General features: G+C 42.4%; 1 protein-coding gene across 1 annotated transcript in view; it reads left to right on the top strand.

Annotated features, from left to right (window-relative positions):
• Positions 1–27,190, top strand: part of FGD6 (FYVE, RhoGEF and PH domain containing 6) — a 99,475-nt gene that overhangs the window by 13,513 nt on the left and 58,772 nt on the right. The window lies entirely within an intron of this gene.

Raw genomic sequence — 27,190 nt, 5'->3', positions numbered from 1 at the left:
GGCCCCCACTGGCACTGGCCCTGGGGCACTGGTGTGGGCCCCGTGCTCCCACTGGCTCTCTACCCACTCCCGCAGTACAGGCAGGGGGCAGCGCACAGCCCCGACCCCCAGCTCTCTGGCAGGGAAGAAGCTGGTGCGGAGTGCGGGGAAAAGTGGCCCCTCACCCACCCCATGGCCAGCGCTCACAGCCCACGCAGGGCTGTCTGGAGCAGGAACAGGCAGCCCCGTGCGGGCTACAAGTGGCTGCAGTGTGGGGCGCTAGCCACAGGACAAGTGAGGGGGCCACTTTTTCCCACACTCAGGACCAGCTTGTAACCCGGCCCCACTGCCAGCCTGGGCCCTGCACCGGCTCCGGACTTGCTCGTCAGGGCTGCACGTGGCGGCGGCAGCTGCAGCCCCCCCACTTGCTGCGCCAGGCAGTGTTGGCTGCTGCTTCCTGCCCAGAGCTCACATGCAGGGCAACCCAGAGGCAACAATGGGAAACACTGCCTGGCATGGCAAGCAGGGGGCCACAGCTGCAGTCGCCACACACAGCCCCTACGGGGCAAGCCTGGAGCCACGCAGGGCCCAGGCTGGTAGCAGGGCTGGGTTATAAGCTGGTGCTGAGCATGGGGGTGGGGAAGCGGCCCCTTGCCTGCCCTGTGGCCGGCGCCTCACACTGCAGCTGCTCGCAGCCCACGTGGGGCTGCCTGTCCCTGCTCTGGACAGCCCTGCACAGGCTGCGAGCAGCTGCAGCGCGGGGTGCCAGCCACAGGGTGGGCGAGATGCTGTTTTTCCCTGCGTTGGGAAGGAGCCTGGGGAAAAGCTGAGCACGGGGGTGGGGAAAAGCGGCCATTCCCCAACCCCATGGCCGGCAATCCCTGCTGCAGCCAGTTGCAGCCCGTGGTTGGCTTCCCGCACCAGGGCAGCCATGTGGTCCCAGGCCAAAAGCCCGACCTGGTGCTTCCAGTGGGACCAGGCAGGCCCCACTGTTGTGGGAGCTTACCGGGCTTCCCCTGGGTCCTACCGCCCTTGGTTTCTGTCATTTTTGATAGATTAATATTCATTTTCTACATTTGTTTTATGGGCCCTGCAGGCCAGATAGAATAGCCTTGCGGGCCATACTTTGCCCTCCCCTGCTCTCTATTCCCTGAAGGGCTGAAGAAATAGTGCACTATATTTCCTGGATATTTTGACAGCATTTTTACTGAGTTTCTGTAACCATACATACTCTTTGATTTGTTTTGACTATGGACAGCTCTAAATTTAGTCATTAGTGTAAATTTTCATTGCATTGCCCCCACTACAACCCATTGCCTGATAGGATTTCTCTTTTGAAAGAAATTTCAAAAGCTCTGCATGAATTTAATAATGCCCTTTACTTTCTCTTAAGCTCTGATTTTAGAATGTGTTTTCTAGAGCTAAAGTATAAATAAATTAAAATATAGTTAATAAAATCCCACATCAGTCCTACTTAAAGCTTAACTTTATTGATTGAGTTGTGAGGTTATATACCCCTTTATAGATACCTTGTCAGAATACTGAGTGCTAAATAACGCCTGCTTTGTAAGGGTGTGCAAAGCGGGCAGTATTTGATTCAGATTTGGATTCAACACAATTTGGGGGACAGTGATTTGAATTGCTGATTCTGATCACTTCCCCGATTTGGTTTGACCAAATCTGAAGACTTTATTCTGCTCAGTGATTAGCCACAGGGGGACCCTGGGTGTCCCCCCAGACCCAAGAGGCGCTACTTGCCGAGCTGCAGTGGGGAGTCCCCTGTGTGCTCTGTGGCGGACCCAGAGGTGAACCAGAAGTACTTCTGGTCCACTTCTGGGTCTGCTGCCGAGCATGTGCTCCTGTGGGACGCCCCATCCACTCTACCACCTCAGCATTCACGAGCCACGCCGGGTACCTTGAGATATGTAGAAAAAAACATTAAGCTGTGTCTATGGCCAAATCGGAGGCTTCCGATTCAATTCAGAGAGATTAATGGGTCTTCTGGTTCCATTCGGATTCAGAGATTCAGCCGCTGAATCTCCTCCGAATCGAATCAGCGACCGAAGCTTCATGCAGCCCTGCTAGTGTCCCTAACACTAAGCCCTTGAACTCTTTAGGGTTCAGCATACTTTTTGGTATGGGATTGCTCTTCCAACCTGTTACTCCAGCTGAATGGGTCCTGATTCATTTGAGTAACATTACACTCCCTGAATAATACATGATTGGATCCCAAGATAAACAGTGCTGATCAGGAACTCAGCCAGCCTGCAGAGATCTTTGCAAAAGGGGGAAATCCATGTTTCTCTGATAAAAATGGGAAATCCATGTTTTTCTCTGTTTTTCTGTGGGAAACGGAAAACCAGGATCCCTGCTGATCAGCAGTGGCTGGGGAGACATATTTCTAGAAGGTACCCCTCCATAGGAGAATCTCCACCACTACTACCTGCTGATTAGTGAGAGTGGGGATAACTTTCTTGTGCAGTATCCCCACTCGGCTTCCTGACAGCTTACCTATGGGTAGGCTATCTTGGAGCCAGTGCTCTTTTTCCCCTTGAAGGGAGGATAAGCAGAGGGCTATGGGATATTGGGTGTCCTCCACACCTGAGAGGTGTACACATGTTCAAATTAGATCAAAAACAGGGAATTCTTAACTTCTTGCGGAAGAGCCAGTTCTCTTCAGTAAAGAATCTCTTGAATGTCTGTACAGCTCCTTGTGCTGGGACTTTTCTCCTAGCACGGTGGAACATCTCTGTATGAGACCTACGTAATTGAAGTATGTAATGGGGGAGTAGCATATGAATGGCATTCTAGCCAGATGACTCTTTGTGTTGTTTTGTTTTGGTTTTTATGGGGGCGGGGGTTATATTTTTTTCACTTTTGGAGGACTCCTGCAGTTTTTTTTTCTTTATGATAAGCTTTCCCAAAATATATGTTCACCTTCAAGGAGAGGAATACTGTAAAGTAAAATTAACCTGTTATACATTCTGAAATGGAGAATGTCCCTACCGAGAGCTTTTAAATTAATCATTTATCATGCTCCAGGGGAAAAAGAAAAAAGAAACTTTTTTTTTTTTAAAGAATACCTAATCAGAATTTATCGGAACGTTTTGGATTACAACAAATTCTGTCAAAATGTGTACAAAAATGTTTCATATAGATGCATGCATTCATTCTCACTATGATTTAATTTAGAAAAAATGTTGAAGTCCAAGATTTTCTAGTCAGCTTTGAGAGATGGACAAACTGAAATTAAATACCTCTCTGGTAGTTTCAGTCTAAAACTCAGTCTCAACACATGATTCAGTTTGTCAAAAAAAATCTTTTTTTCCCAGTGTACACTGAAAACAAATTTCAAAACCTCAAAGGTGATCAGAAAAAGAGTTTCATTCCTCTGGAAAACTCTACTTTGATACTTTTGTCACTTTTTCTTTTTAAGGGTTTTGATAATTTTACTGTTCTTTGATGAGAGAAGAAACTGTTTGACAAAATTAGAAAGGAAATGAAAGTTCTCTAATGGTATTGTAAATGGTGCATGCAAATTAAGATTTTGATGCTGTCTTCTTAAGTGTGTGGTGTATATAGTATGTGTGTGTGTAAGTATTGGTGAAATGTATATCAGATGCCACTGAGTAGATGATATTTAATGCTACTGGGAGACGTCCATTTACTACCACTGAAGTGCCCTCTGTGTGCACTGGATAAATTGTTAACTAGTTTCTTCACGGAAAACTTGCATGTGCTCTAAGCTTATCTCGGGGACCTTTTCCTCACTAGAACTCTAGAGGAAAGAAGGGTCTGCCATAAAGCTGTTAAATGTTGCTAAATGTTGCATGTTACGACTTTGTCCCTTAAAAATATAATGTGCTTTTACTGGATTCCGTGGAGTCACCCTTTATATATTGTGCTACTCTTTTTCACCCTATGCTCTCACATATTGTAATTAATTCACTTCTAATTTAGGAAGCAGAGAAGGCACAATAGACAGAATCTCATATCTGCACTTCTACCCAGGACTTGCTTTGTTTTATTTTTGTGTGCTAGGTAAAATACCTTTTTTATTAAAGAAAGCCCTCTTTAATAATCATTTTACTATTACATATTTGGGTTTTTTATTTTCGTTTCTAAATATCCCGGGGCTCTAAACTATACAGAAGCACACAACCTTGCCTTAGAGGGCTTGCAGTTAATATAATCTGCATATATCTTGATTATGGTTTTGCATCCTTCTCCATACTGCAGTGTCCTTTCATATAACTTCCTTGCATCTGCAGCATTATCAAGATGAGGAGTCCTGGGTATATGTAACTCACAGGTTGAGAATCACTGTTGTTAGACATAAAGGCTGGACCATTCAATAATTCATCCTTAAGTTGTGTCCAAATTCCATAAAATCCATTAAAGTTAGCAAGACATAATATAGGGTTTGAAATTTGACATACCTTTTTATTATAACCTGCTGTGAGTGTATTGTGCAAATGTTAACTATGCAGATACATTTAAAAGATCTAGATTTGTTTGAGCACTACAAAATCATCTTAGGATCTTAACTCAAAGTTCTTCCCAGAGATTCAGATTGCTACTGACAAAGAAGGAAATGACTGAAAAGCCTTCTCCTTTAGCTTGGTTAATAATTCCCTGTTTACATTACAAGCATCCTTTTGGGGCTTCATAGTTAATTATGGAATCTGATCCTCCTGCACTTTAACCTATAAATTCTTCCCCTTCTCTGCCCCTGCCCCCCCACCATCCTGCCTCCCAACCCCTTCCTTTTGTTTGCTTCAACATTCTTTTTACACACATCCATCCTGGCCTGTTTTAGTAAATGCAAAATAGGGTTATTTATTGTCAAAGTATTTGTTTTCTTTTTTTTTTCCCTTGACACATCCTGTTTCAGCCTTGCCAACAGTGGTGTAAACCACAAATCTTCCAAATTAATACAGAAGAGTATCGCAGCTTATATGTGGAACGGAAAATCAGCTATGAAATGAGAATTGATGAAAGGCTCATTTATATAGCTGAACAACAGCCTTTTCCTGTGGGTTATTTTCAGCAGTGGCTCGGGAAATGTATTTGAAAAGCTCCTTAATACCGTTTCTTATGGAGAAATCTGAACCACAGCAATGCTTGATCTAGTTAGTCATATTCTGTATGTAAAATTAAAGGCCTTGGTTTTCTGGCATAAGAATATGTTTGAAAATATTAGGAAAGAAATAGTAAGGCCAAGATTTCAATTTTTAATAGGAAAAATTCTTAGTTAAATGCAAAAAGTAGTATTAACAAGCATTGGTATCAAGATTTTCACATGTACTTGATTGCTTACTTCATTATATATAGCTAACTAAAGTATTAGAATACAATGTGACTGTATGTAAAGTAACAGACAAGTGACAGTAAGGAACTTGTTTTGCCTTATTTATTTGATTTCCAGTGTGCTTAATGAACCTCTGATTTATTTATTTTTTTTAAAGAATGATTTAATTTCCCTTAAATTGAAGAAATGTTTCATGTATATATGTGAAAAATCACATTTTTATTGAAAAAATGAAAAATGGATAAAAGTCTCTAAAACTGGGGGGTTTAACCCCTGGTCCTGAAAGCCGTATAAACTGGCGTGTGGGGCTGCCCACAGGTCTGGAAATCTGGTGTTGTGGAAGCAATGGCAATTTAACACTTCCCTGCCACCAAATTTCAAACCCCACCCAGCTGAATTAGCCCTAGTTGGGCTACCCCAGTATGCAGGGATTGGGCCATGTTCCCGTTTGGCTGCATTGGGCCTGAGGTGGACTGTTTTCACTCAGCTGTGTTGGGCCTTGGCTGTGCTAACACTGCACACTAGATCTGGCTCATGGATGGACCTGGCAATGTTCATCCAGCCTGTGGGCCAAAGGAGTTGAGCACCACTGCTCAACAATGTACTTAGTAACAGGAATTGTACATCGTACCCATGATCCATGGCACAGTGATGCAGCTCCACAGAGCCTTCCACTAGCTTCAGTGAAGTTTTTCATTGGATATCTGTAGTTGTGCATCTGGGAACTAAAACTGTCAAAAGTTTTCTTTGGGGGGAGAAGACGAAAAGCATGAGAAATCCAGCAGCTTAAGGAATAATTGAGGATTTTGCTTTAAATTGGTACATTTGGCCTGAGCCGAAGTGTACTTCATCTGCTATATTTTATTGTGCCATTCAAGAAACAGCTAATATGTATACAGACAATTTAAGTCCAAAATAAACATGGAGTAACTTATTTATTTTTCCAGTATGCTGCTGTTTCACTATATTTTTATTGGGTTTTTGTTGTCTGAAATTTAAAAGTGGAAAAAGGGCACAGGTCTCAAGTTGCTTCCAAACTGTGCAGAAAATTCCTTGAAGAGAGATGCTTCTCCCACAAAACCATCAAATAAAGCCATAAAAATAGCAATCAGCAAATGTGAAATAGCTTGTGGTCCAGTATTTGGGATTAGTGGTAACTTTTGATTTTAGCAGATGGGGAGCTGGTGAGCACCAGGTCTTTGTGACATTATTGAGGTTGTAAAGTAGTTTGAAGTTTGAACTGGATATAGTTAGGAACTTTTATTCTTATTTTGCAGGGTTCTTCCTTTCACATCTGCAAGTGCTTGATTTGAGATTACAGCACAGTATATTACAGCCTTCCCAAATTCTACCTAAGGTAACTAGTTTTGAGGTGGTGTTTTGTTTGGTCACTGGCAAATAAAACATTTGTGGCCTCTCTTCCCCTATGGGTAGATAAATGTGTTTTGTATGGCAGCTGACGAATGTTCATGACCCTTAGAGTTTTGTCTGGTAGGCATGGAACTGGTTGTATATTACTTCTGTATTTTAAAGGCCACGTTTTGTGTTTCTTTGTTTGCAGTTGTCATCATTTTCCACTCCGATCCTATTTAAGGGTTTGTGATCTATGCCCTAAATAATGTTCATGTACAGTAAATTTCTATTTATGAAATAGGGACCTTATGAAAAGTAGAATGAACCTTACTAAACAAGCTATTGGTAAAGGAAAAACAAAACAAAACAATCGTTGTTGGAATACTTTCTGTGGGGGCCTGACTTAATTTCTAACCTTATACATCTCATACTAATGACTATGGCAACCTGTTGAAATAGGGAGACCGCTAGCTTGGCCCAAATGGAGAAGTAATGTGCTTTAGCCAACAGCTGTTCAGAAGGTGGCATCAAGATCTTTTTTTTAAATCCAGGCAAAGGATGGCTATAGGTCTATAGTCCTTGCAAGAGAGGTCATCCTAGAAATTGTCTTAATTTGTTCTTGGTAGAAGTGGTTGGCCCCAAAACTCTGTGTAGTAAAGGACATTTCTGGATGTGGGAGACTGTGCAAGTCTCAGGGAATGATGTAGGTCAATATAGTTTGACACTGCACTTTACTTACAGTAATTGTGCTTGACACGGTAACAGCATGTCATGCCAGATTAGCTATTAAATCTGCATAATATATTTTGGCATAGTACATTATAATGCCTCCTGTGGAGCTGTTGCAATATAGTAGAGCTGTATATCCCGTTTTTCATGATTACAGGCTGTAACATGATGTGTGGGATTAAACTGGCATGCATTGGGGTATGCAGCATGTCTTGGATTTACAGTTTGGCAGCATTCATTTACCATACTTAACATCCTGTTTGAGAAGATATACATTTTAAAAAATCCTGTCAGAAAACAGCTTTCACTAGTGAGATTTTAAAAATGAAGAATCTATTTAAAATGCAGGGTTTTTTTTACATGTAGAGGATGGAAATGTCTGAAGTATGCCTTATATATATATTAAGTTTCCTAAGAACAGAGGAATCTTCACTGAATATGCTAACTGAATTAAAACCAAGAAATGCTTCTGCAGGAACAGGAAGATGTCATCTTGCTATAAGAGCAGTTTTATGCACCTCAGGCAGCCACAGCTCTTGTTTAATGTCCAAGATAAATGCTAGGTATAGGCTGGTTTTAGTTTTCCCCCTTCTCTTCCTCCTTCCCCCCCCCTTCCCGCCTCCCACGCCTTTGTTTTTTAAAACTATTCTTCATCAAATTTACAGTCAATCTTGAACAGAAGTGAATGTTACTGAGGTAATATGGCTAATAGTGCAAAGCTATTTAACCAACAAATACAGAACTTTGAACTTAGAATGGGAGTATCAAAGGCTGCCTCTTTGCTGCAAGAAAAGGACAGGCAGTGTCCTGACTCAAGGTAAAAATGAATTTTACTAGCCGAAAGGCACAAGACTAACTTATTGTTCTAGCAAGTTAGGTATTTCAGCATAGTACACACTCGGCCAAATATAGACTTAAATGCCAGTGGCATTAAATTAAATTTGGTTATAGTTAAGTCAGTAGCGTTCATTATTATAAAATTATAGTCTTGGAAATCCAAGTTGTGAGTACAGTTCATAAAAGCATAATGGGTGGGACAAAAGGGATGATTCTTGCTAATCTTTATAAACATGGCTTGGTGCTGAGTGTATGGGTATTCTCAGCAGGAGTAAATTCCAGGGGCTCATTCTTGACCTCCTTCAGAAGACTGTTATTTGCTCATAAGTCAACAGACACCTTTCAAAATATATGGGGCTCATAATACAAACATCCCTTGTATATCTCCAGCTTTCCTCCAGAAGTTTTATCTTAAAGACCCAAAGTTCTGACTTTTTTATGTATTTTTCTAAAATGATCATCTAGTTCTTCTAGTCTTTTAGGATTCATTACAGTTTTTTTTTCTAAACATGCCATTATCAGAAGTATTATGTTTCCTACAGGAGTAGGATTGCAGTAGCCATGATGGTGTCAGACAGGGGTGCTCACCCCTTGGCCTGTGGGCCAGATCTGACCACAGGCCTTGTTGTCCAGCCTGTGGAGTTCCACCAGTTCTGAAAACTTGGCAGTGGAGGAGCTGGATGGTAGAGGGCCCAGTACCAGCATGTGGGGGCTAGGCAGGGGCAGCTCAGGGCCTGATCAGGTCTGCAGACCAGCCCCACACCACTCATTTGGCCCATGGAGCTAGAAGATTGAGCACCACTGGTTTAAGAAATATGCAAGATGTAAATCCTCATTTCTCCCATGGCTTATTTCTTAATGAAGAGACTTCTGCAGAGTGTCCTTTTTCCTTTGGCAGCCTAAGCAGGGCAGTATGGGCTGCTGCCATGTCGATTTGTAGGAGTGGCTGTTTTTGTGCCCTCCCCCTCACTTAATTGCACTATTGTATCTTAGTAACTACAAACACAGAGCTTACAACAGATATCTAACAAAAAAGATCAACATTTGAGTGTTGCCTCTGTTTATATCTTTCCATAGTGCCAAACTAGCAAAATCAGTTCACCTCTTGCCCTTTGTGCTGGTGATAGTCCTACTAATATGAAGGGCCTGTTCTTTGGCAAGTTTGATATTTTATGCCAAGATAACTAACAACTTTGCAGCTATCTTGCTGTAAAGTCTTGTTTCAGGCAATGTTGTGCTATTTTGTGGAAAAAATGCACCTTTTTGGCATAGAAGATGGATCTTAAAGAGCTTGTCTCCAGTGATACAACTGATCTCCAGTTCTGGCAGAGACCTAGACTTAAAATAAATAAAGCCATGGCAATACCCTTTAGGACCTCAGATGCTATCGGTTGCACCTAGAGTGGAATATAGGAGTTCCAAGGTGAGCTCATTTGATCTCTTCATCTACTGTTAATGCTAAAGATAAGTAAGTCATGTTATTCAGAACATGACTCCTCCCAATTTTTTTTTTAAGAGTGAGTTGTGTCTGAATGACAGATAAGGGGATTGAAGACAAGAGAGGACTGCAAGTTGAAGGAATTTCAGCAGCTGCTAATTGTGAGCAGATCTGGCAATAATAGGAGAATATATGAAATTTAGTGGTGCAGTTAATATGTGGGGGCAGTGTTCAGGTGCTCCTTGCATAACAAAGTTTCCCCAGGCCATACTTTCCAGTCTGGCTTGCCAGAGGAAACTCCTATTACTTTTGGAATGTTATAAAGTAGATTTGAAGCTTGTGGTATTGCTGTTTGTTTAATCAAAAACTAGTGTCTTCAGATGCACAGGGTTAGTGAGCAAACCTAATGCATTCCCTTTTTATTAATCCTATCATCTTGTGTTACCTGACACCTGTTCCTCAGTGGACTCCTTAAGCTTTCCCTGTACACCGTAATGCTCCCAGTCAGCATTTGATATCATGTTTGGCCAAGTGCCTCAAACAAAAAAACTCCAAAACTTTTGACCTCATTACTTTTGCCTCTCAGCAGGAGTATTCCCTGTTTCTGAGATATGGTCTAGTTATCCCACCACCAAGCTAAGATGTAGAAGAAGCTTAAATTAGACCCAGAGTTTTACATGCTAAGATCAGATGAATTTGATAGAGGATCCCAAAAGAGACCTTTAACAAAAAAGGAAACTTGTAAAAAGAAAAGGAAAGAACAGGAAAATCCTCAGTTTGTGCACTCCGATACTCTGTATTTAAGGCTTCACTGAGTTTGTTTTGTCCTACTGTACACCTGAATAGTTCCTAAGTTGTTTGTGTGTGTGTGTGTATAACGTGTAGGGACCTGCCACAATCACAGTTTCACATTTTCTGTGAAAAATGGGAAATCAGTCACTTTCTGCCCAAAAAAAATGGTTTCTGTGATTCTGTAGGGATTGCCCAGAAAAAAACCCAAAACAAAACATACCAGCAAACAAATAAGAGTGGGAAGCCCTGCAGCCTTGGAGCACATGGGGTGAGAGAATCAGCTGAGTGGCTGAGCTTGTGTCTTAGGCTCAGTACAGGCAGCAGTTGGGTGCTAGTTGAGGAAGTGAAAAGGGTGAAAGGGCTACAGTGCCATCTTTGAGGCAGCCAGAGGGGTGATGCTGCAGTATGCTGCAGCCTGAGGATAATGAATAGTGAGAAGAAATCCTCCAAGAAGACAAAATATGCTGCTTTTCTGGACTGTGTAAGGCAGTATCCTGCAGGGACCTTGCACACAGATGCAGGTAAATTGTTCAGTACTGTGACTTTGGAAGTGTCGAGGAAAAACTATAGATTGACACTTAGCATCTTAGGTGAACATGAAGCAAAAGGCTGCTGCAGAGTCTGAAGGTCAGAACAAGAAACAAGTGACCATGTCCTCACTCTTTAAAAGGACCACAGAAAACAGTTTAGCAAAGCAAGTGGTGATATTTTCCATTGTGAAGGTTTTTGCAGCAGTGAACATCCCATTTGAGAAAACGGATCACCTTAAGTTAAGGGACTACCTGAACATGCCAACTAAATGCCAAATGCTAGATATTTCCCATGTGGAAACAAACTTTGCCAAGACTATCTCACTGCAGTGATTGCTTTGCATGTACAGTCCACAAAGTCTGCACTGGCAGTATATGAATCCATCTCCATTACAGCTGATGAAGCTGCTGACCCTAGGTAATTGTCTTGCACATTTTATGTGTACCTGGGAGTTGGACAGCCTGGGATCTGCCTGTTTTTCAAACAGAGCCAGTCCACCTCAGGTTAGCCAATCTTTTTATCATGGCTCAGGCTGTAGCGAATTTAGAATTTAACAAGATCCCAGCATTTATATTCAACAGTGCTGTGTGTAACACTTTTTTTTTTGCTCTGTGGAATGATGCCCAACAAATTTGTTACTTGCAATGCACACATTCTGTCTTGGATAAGTGACATCTGGCACATGCAGTTCCCTGATTTGGATGGCTTGGTTTCCTCCTTTTAAGAAAACCTTGTAAGCACAGTCTAGGCCAGTGGTCACCAACCTGGGCCCGACCCTAGTTCTCTGCTGCTGCTGCTGCTGGGCTGGGGCTGGGACAGGGGATGGGGCAGGTGAGGGGGGTGCCCTTTATTTCCAAAAAATTATCTTCATCATAAAAAGGTTGGAGACCACCAGTCTAGGCCATAAGCTCTGGTAAAAGGATCCTTTACCAGTCAAAGTGGGAACTTGCATGCAACTGTGTGACTACCACCAGAGCCTGTGCTCACAAGGTAGAGTTTGTAGTTCAGTGCAGTCTGCTATCATGCCAAGAATTTCCAGTACTACCACTAATTTGTATCTGAGGAGCTGGAAATCACACTTGGTACACAATGCATGCTTAAGCTATGTGATATCCTGGCAAGGGTGACTGGTGCCTCCTGAGTCTGGGTGAGGGCACAATTTGTGGGTGGGTCCAGGGGCAAGCCAAAAGCCCCATATCTACTCCTCTACTTCTGTCTACTGTGCTTCAGCTCGGTGCTTCTTCCCCCCCTCCCCCCCATTTTTATCCCAATTGGGTGCCGTTGCTGAGTTTTGACCCTCAGCTATGGTAACTGAGAGATGTTTAAGAGTAGTTAAAACCTTGGATGTTAGAATCAAACATTTTTTTCTTGTTCTAGCTCTTGAATAGCCTCTGAACTTGAAATGAGTAAATTTTAAAGGCATCACAGGTGTTGATGAAGTATGTTTGCTTGGCTGTAGCTGTTGCAAGTGTCACTTGTGAGTTGTGAAATGATTGTTGAAAATGCATATGGGATTTCTTTCAAACAGATTCTGTGCATCTTCAGTACAAACCAAAAAGATCTCTCTTAACCTTGCAAATAATATCCCTGTATATAGAAAGAATACATGAGCATTACAAAACTGGGAGTCTTTACTAGTTTATGGGAAGGTAATAATTATTTACCAGTGGTAACTGTGACCCGTTATAGAAGTAGAAAAAAATATCTTGAATTGAAATACCGTACCAAACTATGTTAATTGGTGCCTTAAGCCTTTGATATGTGGTTTTTTGGTTCATGTTAATCTAATTAATATTCTGTGTTTGTATGCCAACTTGCAAGTCAACAAGACAATGGAGAACAACTAGTAATATGATAGGGGGGGCCCTGTTCCAGAAGAAGTTATCTATTCAAAAGCATGACTGAGTGAGCTCTGTTTTGAGAATTGCGAAGAGGTACTAATAATATGTATGAAATTCTTTATAGAGTTATTGTGTGCAAGGTGCATGTATACCTTGCATAATTTCAAAATAATTCTTGGAAATAAGAAAGTACAGATTAGAAAATAATCCATTTAAATGAGCAGATCATAACAAATCTATTAAAAAATTAAGGTACGTGTTGAGATCAACTGCCACTGACCTAATTGTATCAGAGCCAAAAGGTAAGATAATATTCAACACACTAATAAAAATTTTTAATGCTGGAACACTATATAGGAAAGGGGACACACAAATAAAGATGACCTGGAATATAACTTGAAATCATCTGTCTCAAATTTAGAAAATGATAGGCTTGAGATTCTGTGTAAATTGGGAGACGAAACCAAGGATTTGTTATGATTTGAGGCCTTAATATGTTTTGGTATGTATTTTTTTTAATGTTAAGTAAAGAGTAATAGCAATGTTAGTGCAGCTAAGCTTATATTTTACCTAGTTTTTATTTATGGAGTTTTTCTTTATTTGCTTTGAGACATCCTCTAAAGTGGGGTTATTTGCCTGGTCCCAGATATCCATATTGAGAGAGCCTTTTTCTTTTGAGAGTAAATTTCTATCTTCAGGCTTCAAAACTTTTGGTAAAGTAGCCATTGAAACATTCCTTCAAAAACAAAGCATAGCAAGCCTCCTTTCCAAAGTGTTGCAGAGAAATTGGTGTGTTGATATAGTATGACCAGTGTATTAAAGAACTGAAGAGTGTTTGGTAGGAAACAGAAGAACAGAGTTGTAAGAGAAGAAGAATTAAGTCAGTGTCTGGAACTCAAGATATGGGTTCAGTTTCCATTCTGCCCCTAATTTTTGTGACCTAGTGAAATATTGCAAAATTTTCTGTGCCTCCATTCCCCATTTTTTAAATGGGACTTGTAATCTCCTTTAACCCTTAATTCATGTCCCACTGTTAGCTTTGTACAATGCCTAAACATGAGGCTTTAATCTTGGTTGGATATTCTAAGTGCTAGAGCAGTATTACAGTACTGTGCTGTTCCTCAAGACACTTTCATGGGTGCTGTGGCATTGGCTCAGGCACTACCACTGCTATTGCCACCTCAACCAGGTGAAACTGCCCTGCCTGTCTCTCTTTCCAGGAGGTACATATGCAGCTGGACCAGAAAGCAGCTGCAGCAAGCCTAATGCAGGCTGCCACAGCCCCTTTCCAATTCCTGTAGACACATTCTGGAAACACAGGTGCACAGGGAAGTTGCACCTGGCTGTGGCAGTGCAGCAATCTGGAGATAAAGTAGGTAAACTGCGATTTTGAAATAGTGGTTTTAACCAGGGTACTGCCAAATTTAGATTCAGTATATGTCTCCATGACTTCCCTAAAAAGGTTGTGTGTCACTGTAGCACAGTGGTTCTCATCTGTTTCAATTTTTGTAGTCTTTTTGCTACAAAAAAGTGTTTTGAAATGCTAAACCAGCAATATAGCATAGTAACTTTAACTGATATAAATTGAAGACAGTTTGAGTTTTGCATGCCTTTTTTGGGCACAGAACATATGTGAAAACCATGGAGAAGAAGGACTGGAAGTGACTTCCATAGGTCATCCAGTCCACCCTCCTATCTGAGGTAGGGTCATCCCTATCCAAACCATCCTATATAAATCCATAATCTAACTTCTTAGTAAGGCTAACACAATACAAGACATAACACCGTAACCTGCCACAGATGAAGCAGGAGGACCACAAGAGCCAACATCCTGTTCCTGTAAACAGTTATTAATATATATTCAAGATATCCCAGCTAAAGAGCCACTTCCTCTGCTATAGAGGAAGGCAGAAGCCCCCAGAGTCCATTCTAGTATGAGCATGGGGTAAAATTCCCTCCTGACCCCAAATACGGCAATCCATCTGACTGAATGGAGGGACAAAGCCCTCTAGCCCAAAACCTTTGGCTTTAAGTCCCAGCAGATGCACTGGCACACTCCAGTTAAAATCCCCAGCTTTGGCTGCAGCCCACACCCAATACCTCAGAGGAAGGCTTAAGAAAAAAACCCCTGATGGGTAGCAGAAAGGGAAGTAGGGGGCAGAATTACCTCCGACCCCCATGCAGCAACTAGCAAAGCCCAGAAGCATGGGAAATACTCATAGTAGAATATGAGGCATTGCTATGCCTACATAGTCCCTGACCAGTGGCTGTCCAAACTCTTCCTGAACACCTCCAGTGATGGAAACTCCACAACTTCCCTAGGCAGTCTGTTCCACTGTCTCATTGTTCTGACAGTGAAGAATTGTTTCCTTATATTCAGTCTAGTCCTACTTTGCTGCAACTTCAAGCCATTGGTCCATATCCTTCAGCAAGAAAGAAAAGGTGTTCCTCCTCTTTAGGGAAGCCCTTTAGGTATTTGCATAAGCTGTCATGTCCCCTCTTAAGTGCTTTATTCTGCTAACTGAACATGCTTTGCTCCTTTACCCTATCCTCATATGACTTGTTTTCCAAGCCCTTTATCATCTTTGCCTACCTCTAGACCTCTAACTTCTCCATGTCCTTTTTATTGTGTTCAGTGTTGGGCTCCACATTTTACTTTAGATGATGCCTAACCAGTGCCAAGCAGAGAGGTACTGTCACCTTCCATGTGTTGCACCTAAAATTTCTTTTGATGAATCTACCTTTTGTGCAGTTGCATCACACTGAGTCTGTGATCTACCAAGACTCTCAGATCCTTCTCCATAGTTGCATTTAAATTTTAAGAAGTCCGTAGAAGTTCCACGTTGACACGAGCTATTTTTGTTTCTCACCAGAATACCTGTCACGACTTAAGGTGTTGGCAAAATACGGCCTTTTCCGAAGAGGATGTGTATAGTAGAATTGTTGCATAGCAAGGGGTAAGAAAAAGTGTAGTACAGCATTTAAATTATAACCAGTGAAATGTTACATTATCAGACTTGAAGCTTGTGTAAATAGGCATAATAAGTATAACTACACCTATATATAGAAATCTTACTCACATGGTAGGACAGGATATTCTTACTCAATGGATAGCATGGTGAGTTAGCGTTGAAATGTCTCACATGACTGATAATGCAGAAGTTTCTCTTATAAGAAAAGACTTATTAATGGTATGGGAAGGACAAGTAATGCCAGACAAAGAGAAAATAAGAGTAAGATAGATATTTGGGGGGGGGGGGAGGAGAATTACACGAAGTACAGGGGCGTGAATTTAGCAGCTATTATATTAAGAGTTATATAGGAAGTTGGAATATTATGAGAGAGAAGAATTGATATATGGTAGAAAAATTTTTTAAAAATATGTTAAGTTATAAAATGTGACACTTGGACAGAAAAGCCAAAGTAAAATGGGCATTAGAGACAGATTGAGGCATATGGTACAAGGGCGTCATTGCCTCTTTAACATGCGATTAAACTACTGAATTTGTTAAATGAAATACTGAAACTGTCAGATGCCTTTCTTTAAGAAAGTGATTCAAAGCCCAGTAATGTGAGTGAAAATGTTTCCATTAACATCAGTGGTCTTTGACAAGGTCAAAGGACAGCCAAAACGGTTGGTTCCACGTATGTAGCTAACTAAGGATTGAGATTTGTGATTCATCAATGAATATGAGCATGATTAAAATATTAATTGGATAGGAAGTAAAAGTGCATTGGAGGAAATACGTTGTATAGTGACCAACTGAGTGTGGAAATAGGAGTAGCATGACTTAAAGTGAATAGGAGTGACTCAGATACCATGGCTGCTGGAGCGGATATTGCCTACTTATGAATAAGGTAACATTAAGAAACCACTGGAGCACTCCACTCTGGTTCTGAGAAGCATTTCAAAATGATAACTAATGCTCTTGACTTGTCTGTAGACTTAAGCCAAGGCATGTTGACAGTCTGACAGATACCAGATACCAGCTGATGACAAAAAGGAAACATTTTCCTAATAATTTTATGTATCCTGTTTTACAGCTTAAATCTCAGGGTTTATTGTTTGGTATCAATGCTTTTGTAATTTTGTTGTGAAAGATTCTGCCAAAATTATGCTAACAGTATGAGGACTGAGACTTTTCAAGCTTCCTAAAGGGTTTTCAGGCCTCTGGTTTCCATTAAAATCATAGGAATTAAGTACCCACATCTCCAATGCAGAGTTGTAAGTCTCATCCAAGGAATAAAGCAAAATATTTTTGTACAAATTTGCTAGTTTGGCACATTCTGACATATGCAGGACTGCTGATGGTATTTTTAATACTTACATGAGTGAAGTGCCTAGTGAAGATTTTTCTTATTCTTTGTTCTCTTGAGCTCCATACTGTCTTATTTCAGTGCAGCATGAGAGGCCACGTTCTAAGACCTGTGAACAGAAATACTGTTCTACTTAGCTGAGCACAAAGTTTGTCTTTCAGAGGTAAAATGTTCTAGTTCTAAGCAGTGGTGTTTTGAGTGCGCGTCGGAGAGGATTCAGCTGTGGCTTATGTGAGAAACCAGTATTTCTTGAGTAGCAATGTCAGGATAGTGCATGGTTCTGTATAAGAGGATAAGGGCAGCTGCTGTCCCTCTGTGGTTTTAAAAAAATGTTTTATTGTCCATGGCAGAGAGCCTGAACCTGGCAGTTTGTCTGACCTCCTGATTCATGGCCTTGGCTATGTTTTCTTCAGACTCTATGAATGTTTCAGATTTCATTTTGATTACTTTCATCTTCAACTGCTGTAATTTTTTTATCAACTCTTCTGTGTTGAGTTTTGACAGCTTGACATCTCTTCTCTTTCACCCTGATGCATTTGAACTGTGCAAATTTGAGGTTTTTGGCGTAGTGGGCAAACTAAAAAATTGGAAAGCTTGAGATTAAACCAAACACAAACTTTTTGGTGTTTTGTGCTGATACAAAAACAGTTCTTACGATGAAAGAAACCTCCCAATTTGTCCTAAAGCAAACGAGTAAGCAAATATTGGTCCTGTTTGGGTCACTTTTAATAAACAAAGCAGTATGAAGGAAGGGGCTGTACTTAATTGCCAGGTACATCCGCAGTTAAGGCATTTCAGTACTTGCATAAATGCAGTTGGTGGTGCTTCTCAAGTGCTATGGTAGTGCTATGGGTGTTATAACTTGGTGTCTGCTACAAGGTCTTGGCTGGCTCCAACAGTCAGTCACAGGGAAGCTGACCCTGGTTCAACAAAACCTGTAAGGATGTCAAAGAGCTTGTGGGAATTTTCTCCTTTTCACTTTTATGAATAGGGCCTAAAAGAAAGGCAGTGTGATGCAGGAGGAGGCGTCTGCATTCCTTTTCCTCTCAGTGCTTCTGTGGCATGTCAGAAAGCTTAATAATACTGTTCTCCCATCAATATCACAGCAGATCCCACAAGTGGAAGCAATGGAGTTAAGTGGTAGGGCAGACAAAAAAGTTTAAAAAAAAAAAAAAAGTTTGGAAATTAAGTCACTGCTGAAAGTAGAACATAGGCTGGAAGTGTCATATTACTGCTAGGTGCTGAATGTAACATCTGAAGAAAACTGTTGCCAGAACCGAGAGGAAAGTATTTACAAATAGATAATACAAGAACGATCTGGCTATTGTAGAAACTTGATGGGATATATTTTATGCTAGACACACTAATCTGTGACTACAGCATGTAGTGTAGGATAAAATGGAAAAATAGGGGCAGTGAAGGTGACATTTAAAAGGTAAGTGAGGGAGAGAATTTAGATCACAGGATTTTGAAAGTCTGTGGTTTAAAAGTCTAATGATTGAAAGAGTCTGGTGGCTCTCTTACAGACCATCTAATCTTGTTAACAAACAAAATGAGCTAGTCCTTAAAATTCTTTCTGTAATGTGTAGGAAGAAAAACTATGCTGGGAGACCTTTGCTGGAGAATTTGCACAGTCAGTAACTAAATCATCATAATTTATCTTTAGGAACTTTTTAATATAGAAAAGCTCATCCTTTGTATAGGATAACTTTAATATGGGTTTTCATTCTTCTTTAGGCAAATAATTGATCACAGACCTAAATATTAACTATTATACTACTGCTTATAAACTGGTAATATTTACTTTTTGCAAATGGAATATGGCATTAACTGGTAATATAGGCAGCCCTTTGCAAAGGGCTAATTTTTTTTCAAAGGTTAAAGCCATTCTCAGCTTAATTGACTGGGAACATTAAAGTGGGAAGTGTTAACAAAAACGGGATTGTCCAAGGATATCCTACAGGATGTCCAAAATCCATGATTCCATAGATATGGAAAAAGGTTACAGAGGGTGAGAAGCCATCCTGGTTACAGGGAGATATAGAAACAACAGTGAAAATTTAGTATATTAAAGGATGTAAAAGGCAAGCACTTTGTGAGTAATAATCTTTTTATTGGACCAGTTGTAGGGTTGGGATAACGTTAGACAAGACTGAATGCAAGGCATTCTTTATCAAGTCCCCAGTCTAGTTCTAATATTTAAAAAGTTGATTTGGAGACTGTCACTGTCAAAGCCTGGTAAAGTAATAAATTGTTACTTAGCAGACTATTCTCAACAAAGAATTGGGCCTAAAAAATAATGCTAGTCAGCATGGCTTAATGGAACACAAGTCTTGTCAAACAAACCATTATAATCCTATCCAAAAAAATCTGTTGGAAGGTAAATGTGATGTAGTATACTTAAATTTCCCCATTTGACTTAATTAAAACTATTGTGTAGTTTTAAAAGTCTTGTTATATGTAATTGGCAAAGCATATGCTAAAGTGCAAATTGGCTTACTGATAGATCTCAAGCATAGCTGTTAAAAGGGAGGGGTCAATGATCAGTGCTATTTCTAGTAAGTTCCCTCAGCGATCCCTCTTTCTCTTGGTCCCGAACTAATTTTTATAAATTATGTTCATGGTAGCTTACGATTTTTTTTATGGCAAAGTTTGAATATGACAAAGCTTGGTGGCATACGAAATCATGTTGCAGTGGGTTGCTGTTAGTGACATGAATAGCTGAGTTAAGTGGTCACAATACAACAAAATGTGTAATTCAGCCAAATGGATGGTAATATATCTGAAAACCAAGAAAGTAGGTTGTACCTACTAAAAGGAGGTACTGTATATCTTGGAGGACAGTGACTCAGAAGAATATTTTCGTAGTTTTATAGTGCTTAGGGTCAGAAGCGACCTAAACAGATCATCGGGTCCAACCCCCTGCCCTGGGCAGGAACGGGTGCTGCGATCATATCACCCCAGCCAAATATCTGTCCATATTGGGATCTTTATCTAAATGTATTTGTGGGGATCATCATCTAAAATTGCCTCAACATGGCCCATCAGTGCAGTGAAGTAGTAAAAAGAGCAACAGTAGTCCTTCAATGTAAAAACAGGAGAATATCAAGTAGAAGCAGGGAGATGGTTTGCTGTGTTAGTCTGAAGACAAGGCAGAAGGAAGAGTGGCACTTTAGAGACTACCTGGTTTAGAGAGACCTGCTGTTGTAGGCAACAACCTACTTTGTCAGATGTTATTGAGGGAGCTTGCAGAAAGATAAGATGACATATAGAAGGGAATGGGAAAGGCACAGGAAGAAGGGGATGCTGCTAAGAGAGGCAATAAGTGGGTTTCATAGATTTCATAGACATTTGGGCTGGAAGGGACCCCAGACGATCATTGAGTCCAGCCCCCTGCCCCGGGGGCAGGAAGTCAGCAGGGATCATAGGATCCCAGCAAGATAAGCATCCAACTAGGTCTTAAAGGCGTTCAAAGTGGGTGCTTGAACTGCCTCCGGCGGCAGTCCATTCCAAACCTTGGAGGCTCAGACAGTGAAGTTCTTTCTTATGTCCAGCCTGAATTGGTCGCGGCGGAGTTTGTGACCATTCAATCTTGTCATCCCTTCGGGCTCTCTGGTGAACAGACGTTCCCCCTGATGAGCACCCCTGATAAATTTATAGGTGGCCACCAGATCACCCCTGAGCCTGCGCTTTTCCAGGCTGAAGAGCACCGTGGCTCTCAGCCTCTCATCCTAAAGTCTGTTTTCCTGACCTCTGATCATGTGCGTGGCTCTCCTCTGCACCCTGTCAAGCTTCCCCACATCCTTTTCGAACTGCAGAGCCCAAAACTGGATGCAGTACTCCAGCTGCAGCCTCACCAAGGGCGAGTACGAGGGGAGAATGACATCCCCAGATTTACTTGAGAAGCATCTATGGATGCAAGCCAACGTTTTGCTCGCTTTACTAGCCGCAGCATCACACTGAAGGCTCCTGTTCATCTTGTGGTCAACCGTGACCCCCAAGTCCCTTTCATCTGTAGTGCTAGCCAGCGTAGCACTGCCAAGCCTATAAGCATGGCACAGGTTTTTCCTCCCAAGGTGGAGAACCTTGCATTTTTCGGTGTTGAACACCATCAGGTTTTCATCCACCCATTTCCTGAGCCTGTCAAGATCCATATGGATCACCTTCCTGTCCTCAGGTGTGGATGCTTTACCCCAGAATTTGGTGTTGATTGAGTTTGGGTTGGTTAAAACAAAAAGGCAGTCAACACCTGGATGGACACTGTAGGTGTCTAGGTAATGGGATGAGAATTCCTGGTTCCGGGGTGGGCAGTTACTTTGGCCAGAGGGCCACTTAGGGAGTTTAGGATAGTTGTGGGCTGGGTCAGCACCTCTTACCCCCCAGCAGCTCACCAGAACTCTGTAAGTGGCTCTGTTCCATGTTGGGCTGCAGTTGGGTGGGGAGTGGCATGTGGGAGCAAAATGGGCAAGCAGGACCAGGGCTAGAATTGCAGGCCTAAGGTAGAGCCCCCTATGCCCCAGCCCTGGCCTCCTGTTCTGGTCCCAGATGCCGCTCCCCGCCCACCTGTGGCCCCATCCCATCCCTGGCAGTGGGTGTGGGGCAGACAAGCTGGCGTATCCAGGCAGTGGGGCTGGGTGTGGCAGCCAGAAAGAGCCACCACCACCGGGGCTGCTGGGAACCGAGTCTGGCTACTGCACTGTTCCAGCGCTGCTGCATGCCTGGGAGTGGTGGGGCTGGCTGCATATGCTATGGCCCGGGCTGTGCCCTGCGCCTGGGCCAGGGAGGACCAAGAGACCTGCTGCAGGCTGGACGAGATCCCTTGGCAGGCTGAATCTGGTCCGCAGGCCATATTTTGCCCACCCCTACCCTAGTCCTTGTTGAGACCCTGGTTAATACAATCCAGTGTGTGGATGATTTCTTGTTCTGTGATTTGTGTGCGTGTTCAAGTTGGTTTTGAAAGGGTTTTTGTTTGTTTGTTTGTTTGTTTTCATTTAAGGACAGCTGCACTGAGGTCTGAGGTAGAAGTAGGAAAGCTAATTTCGCTCCTTTGTATAGACAGTATTGGTAAGACAGAATACGATGCTAGTTATGAGGTCCATGCTTCTAGAAGGATGCAGAGATCGTGGCAAGAGTTTAAATGAGATTTCATCATTTTCATCTCCTTAGAATATGATTAATGAACCCCTCTTTGTGTATGATGCTCTAATTCAATTTCCAAGAGAGATTGTATCATCTCTATGAGGCAGATATCAAGCTGGAGAGTTAGGGTCCCTTCTCGCCTGGAATAGAGATTCCTTGCTCGAGAGCGTTGGGGAAAATAGGTTTGCCTGTATTGGCCTGCTCAAAGTTGGAACACTTGCAGCTGATTCGTTGTAATGCTGGGTCCTTTTCCCTGGATCTCGTGAGTGTATTTTACCGAGTCATTCCTGTCTTTGCAGTGGCAGGACTTTGAAAGTGCCCTCATCCCCATGCTTTACCTGTGGCAACTTAAAGGGTCTTTTTTTTTTAATGTTTTAGGCATTATGCTTGGTAGTTGTGCATGAGGGTTGTTCCTGAAAAGAAAAAAAAGATTTAGGCTTTTTTGGAGATTAGCAGGGAGAATGGTGATCCTTCCTTTAGCAGGAAATTGGTCATCTGACCTCTTAAGTTTCCTTCCAGCCCTATTTTTCTATGATTCTATAATGATATTGTAATTAGCTGTCATACTTCAAGACACCAACTAGCTGGTTGCGTGGAAGAGAGAATTTTTACCTCCGTGTACAACTGTCTAGAAGTAATGTAGGTTTTTTACCTTCCTCTGGAATGTCAGAAATTGTCCACATGGGGAGATGGGATGCTAGATGGGTCCAGGACACTGGACTAGTGATCTGAGGTGTATCAGATGGTATGTTATGCTAGTTTGGTCAGCATCATTCTGATTGCCAAATTTGGGGGTCAGTAAGAATTTTCACCCGGATCAGATTAGCAGGAACCATGGGGGGGTTGTCTTCTCAGTGTGGTGTGAGCTTTGTCTGCTGGGACCATTGAGATATGATCCAATTCTTGCCACTGGAGGAGCTTCAGATATTGTATGACAACTTAACCTCTCTTGTTTTCACAGTTTAATCACTAACATTATTTATCTAACCAAAAGCTTTGGTTGTAATGTGGGGATATTTGGATGAAACATAATGGTTTGTGATATGCAAATGATCAGACTGAATGATAGAGTTGTCTCTTCTGACCTAAACCTTGGAAATATTAAATGTGTTCATTATAAAGGATAATATGGTACCCAGACTTCTGAGGAAATATTAACCTGAGATGGCTGCCAGACAACATTCTTTTCCAGAGGTCTTACTAACTCTTCCTCTTTGTCTTCCTACAGATTTCCCTGACCCCTAGGAATATAGCCCAATATTAGGAGGGACAAAGCTACACTAATTTTGATAACATTTTACTGGGATAGTTCTGGCTCTTGCATCTGATATAGATTTCCATACAATTTGCCAAATGCCTCCTGGTATATATGGGTATAATACTTCAAAATAAAGATCAGTACTTGTACCAGTTGGCTGGTAAATGGTACTGGAGGAGACTTGCTGTCATATGGAGTAAGCGGTCCTTCTCCAGGAAGACGTACTCAAAGTGAAAGAAAATTTCAATATGGATCACACAAACAAATTTACACTCATTTGAGGTGTAATGTATGGTGTTTTTCAGACAGGCAGGGTTGGTATTTGGGTCTCTCAAGTCTCATCTTGCCATGATATTGGCATGTTTGTTCAGCCATTCATGATCTTTCCACTCACAACAGTATCAGCAATATTACTTAATATATTTCATGCTTATGGGCGTAGCTTCCCTGATGGGATCTTGCTGCTAACTTTGCACAGTTCACAGGTCTTTCTTTTGTGCCACTGTTGGAATGCTCTAACACACCATCTTCTAACCATCACTTCAGCTTGTACAATTGATGACCTCTATGAGCTGCACTCCCAAGTTCCACCCTAAGATGGTTTTACTTTGTCATCTGAACCATTTGTTACTTTTCAAGTTGTCTTTCAGAAGATGCATTCAGTGCTCAGAGAAAAAAAACTACATAGTATTCTACTAGGATCATGCCATCTTGGTCATTACCCTGCTTTTGTGGCTGTTTAGTTTCTCACTGCAGGATCTCCAAGTGCATTTCCAGTTGCTGTTATTGGTTGGTGAGCTTCTAACTTTGAACATTGATGCACGCTCCAAGAGAATGCAGGCCACATCTAGTATCGGCTTCCAAGAGGTTCCCTGTTTGTGAGATATGCAACGGTCAGAATGTAGAATAAGCTACTGATTCCCATGGAATAGTATGCTGCTGTTATGGCTGCTGGGATAGACATTACATTTGGATGAGCAGTACTAGAATTACTGTTTGAAAAATAAAGCTAGTATTCTATATGCTTGCCATCTAGGGATGATATTGTTACCTTTAGTGGGATCCACACTGACCTATTTTCAGAGAGAATGTTTACTGGCCCTACTGTCAAAGTGCATGCTGTGACCCACTTTCCATTTCCTCACTTTTGAGGCTCTGATTTTGAATCATGAGAGAAGTGAGAGGATTGCAAGAGTCTTAGCCCCTTGTATAGGAGTGAAAGGGTACACGTATAACCGTGACAGATTGCTAGTAAAAAATGTTTTGATCTTGCACATAAGGTTCAGGTGTTAGTTCCAGCTGTGCCCACACTGACTACAACATCTGGAAGAATTGTAGTTACTGTAGAATTAGTGGTCATTCTTTGTCCATTCTTTGAAACTGCCAAGTTGGCTAGAAGAGAGAGGGTGCTTATATGTCAGTGAGGTTGTCGCACAATCTTGAAGTTACAAGTTTGGTGGAAGCAAATGAAAATGAAGTCCTTTACACTCTGCAGCAATAGGACCTTGATTGTTCTGTGTATAGCTTTGATAGCTGCCTGAAAGGATATCTGTCACCACTTTCATTTTTATAGACCACTCCTCAAAAATGTCTACAATTTCATTTAAAAAAAAAAGTTTTTAGTGAAAAAAATAATTAAGTAACATGAATGTCACCCTGATATCTGTTTTAAATTAGTTCACACCTTACTAAACAAACTTGAATTTTTGTGTGCCTGATAGAAATATCTTTCATGACTTTACTTAGAAAAACAAAGGCCTCACTCTCCCTCCACCTTTTTTAAATTGACATCATGTCTAGACCAAGCCCCTGTGTCATCAAAGAGAACACAGCAAAACCACCAGCCACAATCTCTGTGTCCCACTAGTACATGAAAAAGAGTTATTACATAGCACATGTGCGTGCATGTGGATACACACACATACTCTATCAAGGGAACAAAGACATGTTGAGCTTTGCCTGGAATTATGACACAGATAAACCCTGGCATAGTTGCAGAATGAGAAGAACATAAATAGTCCAAGGGTTTGTAATTTGAAAGGCGCTCGGCTATGGCAGTGAGCATTGTGTATCTGTATAGATAAAGCATTAGGGAGTCCTGAATCCTCTATCCTCTACGATTTTCTTTAGATCATACTTTAGGGCTCTAAGGCTCTAGTAACAATTAGCCTAGTTACTATAGGTGGATCTAGGATTGCAAAAAGCAGGTGCTGGTGGTGTTTTGGAATCATCCTATACAATACAACACATTTTTCTCAAGGTAAAAAGAATCTTGAAGCTTTACTCATATGCTAGGGCTATATTATTCAATTTAACATTAAAGCAAAAACAAACATAATGTCATTGGAACGAGTTAAAAACAATATGCATGGCTATGAGCAGGGATCTGGGTTTTCTGTTTCCCACAGGAAAAAAAGGAGAAAACTATGGATTTCCCATTTTAACTGGAAAAAACATGGATTTTTCCTTTTTAGCAGGAAAACCCATGGATTTCCCCCTTTTGCAAAGAGCTCTGCAGGCTGGCCGAGTTCTAGCCTGCAAGTGCTGTTTGCAGAAGGGGCGAGAGAGAGGGGAAGGGAGAGGGGGAAAGGGTAGGATCTGACACAATCACTTATTGGAGGCTGCTGCAGGAGGAGGATCAGTCTTCTTTGTTCCTGGAGTTAAGTGGGGCTTGAGGGTTGTGGGGCAGGGCTGGGGAGGGAAGCTGGCTGGGGGCTGAGTGAGTGAGGACGTGTTGGCTGACACTCCTGGTGGGGCTTTCCCCAAAGCTTTCCCCTCCATCAGCCTGGGCCAGCAGGTGGGCAGGCAGGAGGAGGGGGTGGAGAGCAGAGCGCGCCCCAGAGTGTGGTGGCAGAGGAGCGAGGGGCACTGCCGGCCTCCCACCTTAGCTCACTCTGTGCCCACTCCCAGGAGCAGGGGCTGGGGGGGGGCAAGGGCGGCAGTGCACTTCTGCAGGCCACATGTATGCTTCCCATTCCAGGGGGGAGGGGGATGTCGCACGTGGCAGCCGCCACTGCATCTTGTGCCACTTGCCTGTGGCCGGTGGCGGAAAAGCCACACGGGATGTGGGGTGTGGTGGCTGCTGCGTGTGAGCCCCCCTCAGCCAAGCAGGCACATGAGGCCCGCAGAGGGGCACTGTTGCCCTCATCCCTACTCTGTGCAAGCAATGCGAGACACAGCAGTGGTGCTGGTGACCGTTACTGCCACGTGAGCAGAGGTGTGGTGTGGGTGCAGCTGCCGGTGGTGGTAAGGTGGTAGCTGGCAGTGGTAGTGTGGTAACGGTGGTGGCCACTGCATGCCAGCACCACTCCACCCTGCTACCGTGCCCCATGCTGCTTGCCCAGAGCAGGGCCAGAGGGGCAGGGGCTTGCATGCGGTGGCTGCCACCACACCCTGCATTCCATGTGGCTTTCCTGCTGCCAGCAAGTGGCGCGAGGTGCAGTGGTGGCAGTGGCTGCTGTGTGTGAGCTCCCCCCCAGCTGGGCAGCACATGCATAGCCTGCAGAGGGGCACCGCTGCCCTTGACCCCCTGGCCCTGCTCCTGGAAGTGGGCATGGAGTGAGCTGAGGTTGGAAGCTGGCAGTGCCCCTCGCCCCTCCACCACTGCACCCCAGGGTGTGCTCTGTTTCCCCCTTCTCCCTGCCTGCCCGCCCACTTGCCCTGGC

The sequence above is a fragment of the Crocodylus porosus genome, unplaced genomic scaffold (assembly GCF_001723895.1).
Source record: "Crocodylus porosus isolate Cpor-Errol unplaced genomic scaffold, CroPor_comp1, whole genome shotgun sequence".
Lineage (NCBI taxonomy): Eukaryota > Metazoa > Chordata > Crocodylia > Crocodylidae > Crocodylus > Crocodylus porosus.
This window is presented reverse-complemented; position numbering and strand designations above follow the sequence as displayed.